We start from the raw sequence: 6152 nt of genomic DNA on the forward strand, positions 1-6152 counted from the left end.
CCCTTAAGAAATGATATCGAATCTCTATATGCTTTGTTTTAGAATGCTGAATAGAAACCCACTAAGTCTCTCATACCAAGCTCTAGGAGCTTGTTTCAAACCATATAAAGCTTTAGTCAATTTATAAACATGGTTTAGATTATCATAGCTTTCAAAGCCCGGTGGTTGTTCTACATATACTTCTTCATCAATAAAACCATTTAAGAAGGCGCTCTTTACATCCATTTGAAATAATTTGAAATTTTTGTGAGATGCAAATGCAAGTAACATTCTTATAGCCTCAAGTCTAGCAACGGGAGCAAAAGTCTCTTCATAATCTATACCTTCTTCCTGGTTATAGCCTTTTACAACAAGTCTAGCCTTGTTCCTAATAATAGTTCCCGACTCATCCTTTTTGTTTCTAAAGACCCATTTTGTTCCAATAGCTGTTTTATTTTGAGGTCTAGGGACAAGATGCCAAACCTTGTTCCTTTTGAATTGAATGAGTTCTTCTTGCATTGCCAAGAGCCAAGATTCATCATTTTCAGCCTTATGTATATTTTTAGGTTTGAATTGAGAAACAAATGCCACAAAATTGCATACATTTCTTAATTGTGACCTTGTGCTAACACCTTTGGATGGATCACCAATAACTTGATCAATGGGATGATTATGAACTAACTTCCATTCATTTGGAGTAATTTTATTTTGAGAGGTATCATCACTTGAATTGGAACTTTGATAGATATCAATAGGAGACTCATTAATGTCGAGTTCATTGATACTCTTCTCAAGCTCTATAGGTGACCTATTTGTATTAAGTTCATTAGTACCCTTTTCAAGTTCAACTTCTTCATCATTGTCCATCACACTTTTTATAGGAGAGGTTGGGGATTCATCGAACACAACATGTATGGATTCAACCACAACTAAGGTCCTCTTGTTATAAACTCTATATGCTTTACTTCTAGAGGAATAACCAAGAAAAATGCCTTTATTGGATTTAGCATCAAATTTTCCTAGATTATCCTTGTCATTGAGGACAAAGCATTTACACCCAAAGACTTTGAAATAACCAATATTAGGTTTTCTTTCGTTCCATAACTCATAAGGTGTTTTGTTGAGAATCTTTCTAATAACAACTCTATTTATAACATAACATGAAGTGTTTACTGCTTCAGCCCATAGAGATCTAGGTGATTTATGCTCGTTTAGCATGGTTCTAGCCATTTCTTGGAGAGATCTATTTTTCCTTTCAACAACACCGTTTTGTTGGGAAGTCCTAGGTGTCGAAAGATTGTGATTGTAGCCATTTTCGTCGCAAAATCTTTCAACATCTTGATTATCAAACTCCCTACCCCTATCACTTCTAATGGTTTTAATTTTATATTCCTTTTCAGTTTTTACTCTTTTGCAAAATTTTGAAAGAATTGAATGAGCCTCATTTTTGCGTGCAAGGAAGAATACCCAAGTGAATCTAGAGTAGTCATCTATGATTACAAAGGTATAGAGCTTACCACTAAGACTAGCAATTTTCTCCGGTCCAAAATGATCCATGTGAATCAAGTCAAGTGGTTTTGAAGTGGTTATATCCCCTTTCCTTTTGAAGAAGGACTTAATTTGCTTACCAATTGGGCAAGCACTGCACGGTTTGTCTTCTGAAAAATTTATCTTGGGGAGACCTTTGACTAGTTCATTTTTAGACAATCTTGAGATTAAATCCATGCTAGCATGTCCTAACCTTCTATGCAACAACCAACTATGTTCATTGGATGACATGAAACATTTAACATCTTGTTCTTGAAGTTCACCTAAGAGCAAGGTATATACATTACCACTTCTAGGAGCACAAAATATTTGAGATTCATTTCTTTTAACAATGCATTTATCCAATTTGAAAGTCACATCAAATCCATTATCACAAAGTTGACTAACACTAAATAGATTATGCTTTAAACCTTCAACAAGTAAGACATCTTCAATTAATAAAGAAGAATAAATAACTATGATCCCAATGCCAATTACCTTGCCTTTGGAGTTGTCTCAAAATGTTATGCTTCCTCCGTTGTATGCTTCTAGAGAGGTGAATTTTGTGCGGTCACCCGTCATATGTCTTGAACATTCGCTATCTAGAAACCATTTGTCCTTGGAAGATGTGGAGACTTTGAAACCATCCTACAAAAGAGATTTCAAATATTTTCACTTGGTACCCAAATCTTGTTGGGTCCATGGGAGTTAGCTAAGAGCACATATGTTCCTTTAAGAACCCACTTCTTTATGATCTTAGGCTTTCTCTTTAAACAATCTTGAATAAGATGACTGATCCTTTTACAATAATTGCATCTAGAATTTCTATTCTTGCTTTTGACAAAATAGTTAGCTAAGGGCTCTCTCTTTTTCAATAGACATATTTTCTTATCAAAAGGGTCATATCCTAATCCATTTTTATTAAAGACACTTCTTTGAGCACCTAGCATCAGTTCTAGATTTTTGGTACCTTGAGTAAACTTTGCTAAACCATCAATTTGGTCTTCAATGATTAACTTCAAGGACTCATTTTCAGATATAAGTTCAGGTGATCCTGTTTCTTTAAGTAACGTGCATTCCTTTTTTAAGCATTCATTTTCATTTAGAAGAGTTTGAAATTTGTTTTCAATGATAAGTTTTTCTCTTCTTTGAGACGCACATTTTTTGATCATTTTACCTAGTTCATCATGCAATTCCTTAAAACCATCAAGCAATCCATTATATGTATCAACCAAATCATCATAAGACATTTCACATTCAGATGAAGAGTTAAAATTAGAATTTACCTCATCCTTGTTTGCCATGAGACAAAGGATAGCTTTTTCTTCTTTGCTTTCGGAGCCATTTGAGTCGTCATCTTCCCAAGTGGCTTGCATTGCTCTTTTCTTTTCTTTTCCTCTTTATAAGTATGACAATCAGCTTTGAAGTGTCCCAGTTTTCCACAATGAAAACAGGTAGGGGTGTCCCATTTGCTTTGTTCATTAGATGATTCACCCTTTTTGGACCTTCCTTTGTTGAATTTCTTCCTATGAAGAAATCTTTTGAAGGATTGAGTGATGAGAGCCAGATCATCATTTTCACTTTCATTGTCGGCAACTTCCTTTTCTATTTGAGATACTTTGAGAGCAATTTCCTTCTTTTGATGATGATCTCCTTCTCTATCTTTTAGGGTGATCTCTCATGTGAGAAGAGAGCCGAGAAGTTCATCTAACTCAAGTGTGTTAAGATTGTGAGCTTCTTTAATTGCCGTTGCTTTTGTATCCCATTTTTTCGGTAAGCTTCTTAGAGTTTTCCTTGCAAGATCAAAGTTAGTCATAGTTCTGCCAAGATGTTTTAAGCCATTTATAATGTCAGTAAATCTCACAAACATTGCACTAATAGACTCATTTTCATTCATACGAAATAATTCATATTAATGCATAAGAATATCAATTTTGGATTCCTTGACCTGTGAAGTGTCTTCATAAGTAACTTGAAGTTTATCCCAGATTTCTTTAGCCGTGGTACACGTAGAGACTCGATTATATTCACTAGGACTTATAGCACAATTTAGATTAACTTTAACTTTAGCATTCATGGAAATAAGTTTATAATCCTTGGTGTCCCATTCAGCTTCAGTTTTAGGGATTCTTCTTGTGTCAGCAACTTTCATTAGAACAAAAGGTCCATTAACTATAACTAGCTAAATTTGATAGTCTACGGATTAAAGAAAGTCTATCATTCTATTTTTCCAATAACCATAGTTTGTTCCATCAAACCAAGGAGGTCTAGTATTAGATTGACCTTCTTGATGAAGATGACCATTTAAGTTTGCCATGATCGTTCTCTAATACGCTTAAATTTTTTCAATAGAGTTCTAGCTTTGATACCAATTGTTACCCAAGTATAGACTCTAGAGAGGGGGGGGGGGGGGGGTGAATAGAGTCTATGCAAACTAAGGTCAATTTTTAATTTTAATTCACTAACTATAATAAGGCTTAACTTCCTTGATAAATATTGAAGAAAGTTGGCTGAATTTTAAACTTCAAAAGACACTATTTATCAAACAAGATATGAAGCAATAAAAGTCAAAGATAGAGATAGAAATTGCAAACATATACTTAGCGATTTTAGCGAGGTTCAGAATCTCCTACTCCTCTGCTCAAGACCCCTCTTGAGACTTCCTAATTCATTATGGCTTCTCCTTGCGGGTGGAGAGCAAACCTTTTACAACAAGCTCTTCCTTGCTTCTAAGTGCTAAGAGAAACACCTTCTCTTAGTCTTTCTTGGGCCACACCAGCCCTTACAAGATTTGAATAAGATTGATGAAATACAAGATTTAGCTCACTCTAGAGTATGTATGAATAAATTGAAGCCTAATACTTTTTTATGATATGAAGTGTGTGTATGATGATGAACAAGGTTCTAAGATTGCAAGATATGTTTTTCAAATGAATGCAATACCTTTTTATGAAGTCAATAAGTCATTATATAAACTTTCAGAAGTATCTGATAAGTATTCTAGCTGTTGGACACACACTTCGAGGAGAAATGGCCATTTGAAATTTGAATTCTTGCAAGTTCGGTCGTCCGAAATAAATTGCTCTTGAGGTTCAGTCGACCGATTTAGTCAAAGGATAGCCATTAGCCTTGGTTCAGTAGACCGATGAAAAATTCCTCTTTGTTTCGGTCGACCGAAACTCCTTGGTCCTTAGTTCTTAAACTCTCTGTGAGAATCGGCTCTGCTGATTCATTTGCCTTTTTAGATTCGGTCGCCTGAAACTCAAGTGAGGGACTTTTAAATGCTAGGTTCGGTAGACCAAAATATAAAGGTCATGAGGTTCGGTAGACCGAAATGGTTTAGAGGTTTTGATCCATGCTCTCTATTTATATCAGTCGACTGATTTAATATGCCTTTCCAATTCGGTCGACTGAAATGGTTTATGTTTCAGGAACTTGTTATGATGATGTGTTAAGCTTGGTCCTTTGTTCCTAGGATAGTATGAGTGAGTTGATTATGCATGATTTTGGAAATGTGAGCTTTAAAGTGTTCATACAAACTTTAACAAAGATTCCTAAGTAACTCACTATCCTAGCTATCCCATTGATGAGATCATGATAACTTCTTTGAATCTTGAGTCGTCTCTGTCATGTCTTGACGATGCTTTTTCCTTTGAGCGTTAATATGTAATGGCTTGTGTTGATGAATGCTTTTAATCTGTAATTTGCTCAAGGTAGACATTAGTATACAAAGAACATCATTAATGAATTATGATAATCAAAATCCTTAGATTCAAGGTCAACAGGTACTACTAACCGTCCCTTGTACCTCAAACCTCCATCAGTCCCAACATAGTAAAATGGAACCTCCCCAGAAGTTATCTCTACAATTTTGTCAATGCACTGCTGATCCGTGAGTTATGCCTTTAAGACTTTGTGAATGATAGAAGGTGTAACTACCATACAAGCCATAAAAGCATTCGAAAACTCATCCACCATCTTTAAAGCATTCCACTCAGTAGTGAATAGAGCAAAAAGACTAGCAACGGGTCGGCAATTGAGTGCATCCGCTACCACATTCGCTTTCCCTGGATGGTACTGTATAGAGAAATGATAGTCGTTCACAAACTCTAACCATCGACGCTGTCTTATATTCAGCTCTCGTTGAGTGAACAAATACTGCAGACTCTTGTGATCACTAATGATGAGTGCTGAAAAGTGCGTATTTAAACCCCTCAAACTCAAGTATTCTAGGTCCTTTATCTATCTTACTTTCCTATTTTAGACTAATTTCATGTTATTGCCCTTTTCAGGTGCTTATCCCCAAAATAAGTTAATTCAGCCAAATTAGAGCATAAAAGAAGCAATCTCAAGCTGAATGGGAGAAAAGAGCAAAGTGGAAGCAAAGAGGTGGAAAAATAGTATCTTTAATCGATCTCACATATCTTCGATCGATCTCACAGTGATTGATCTAGCCTCATCAAGATGGATTGAACCACTTGTCCCTATCCAAAAGAAATCACCATCTTTGATCGATCCAACTTTCCTCAGATCGATCGAAATCCTTTGATCTTATCCCCACCTACCACTTTTGTCTTTTTCCTAAAAATATCTCGAAACAGATTTGTCTGTATTCAAAAAGGCGCCGCTATAGTAAGATCGATTTC

This window comes from Cornus florida, unplaced genomic scaffold (genome assembly GCF_030987335.1).
Source record: "Cornus florida cultivar Cherokee Brave unplaced genomic scaffold, ASM3098733v1 CherokeeBrave_3.0.0_Hap2_Chr08, whole genome shotgun sequence".
In the NCBI taxonomy this organism is placed as follows: domain Eukaryota; kingdom Viridiplantae; phylum Streptophyta; class Magnoliopsida; order Cornales; family Cornaceae; genus Cornus; species Cornus florida.